Raw genomic sequence first — 669 nt, 5'->3', positions numbered from 1 at the left:
GTCACCGCCACTTAGGAGACAGGGCACCCCAGGGTACAGGGGGCCGTGGTGTTACCCGGTGGGGGACAGGGGATTGCAGGGGGGGCTGCAAGGCCACCCCCTGGGGAAGGGACAAGGGGACAGCGAGGCTGCTAAGGGAAGGGACAAGAGGACACCAAGGGCTGTGTGTCCCCCCCTCTCCTTTCTCCCTTGGGCATCCTCTGAGCTCTCTCCAAGTGGTCCCCGGGGCAGGGGACAGAGTTGGGGGAGGGCTGCAGGAGGCCATGTCCCACCCCAATTTTGGGGGGTGTGTGGGGGTGCTCCATAAGTGTCCCCATCTCCGGCTGTCCCACCTGGGCTTCCACCCCAGGAGATTTCGGGGAGCGATGCTTGCAGCAAACCGGGGGGGGGCCCTTCCCAACGTGGCCTTGGTCATCCCAAAACAGGACAGAGCTATGAGGGAAGGAACCCCATTAATGCACCCCTCAAGCCTTGACCACCCTGACGGCCCCTGGCTGGGGGGGAGCCACGATGGGGCCATCGGGATCCCGTCAGCCCCGGCACAAAGAGGAATGCGACGAGCACATGGTTCCCATTAGCCCTGGAGATTTTTTTTTTCTTTTTTTCTTTTTTTCTTTTTTTTTTTTTTTTTTTTGTTTATTATTTCCCCCCCCCCCCTTTTTTGCAGCT

This window comes from Egretta garzetta, unplaced genomic scaffold (genome assembly GCF_000687185.1).
Source record: "Egretta garzetta isolate BGI_Z169 unplaced genomic scaffold, ASM68718v1 scaffold69, whole genome shotgun sequence".
In the NCBI taxonomy this organism is placed as follows: Eukaryota; Metazoa; Chordata; class Aves; order Pelecaniformes; family Ardeidae; genus Egretta; species Egretta garzetta.
Note: the sequence above shows the minus strand (reverse complement) of the source record.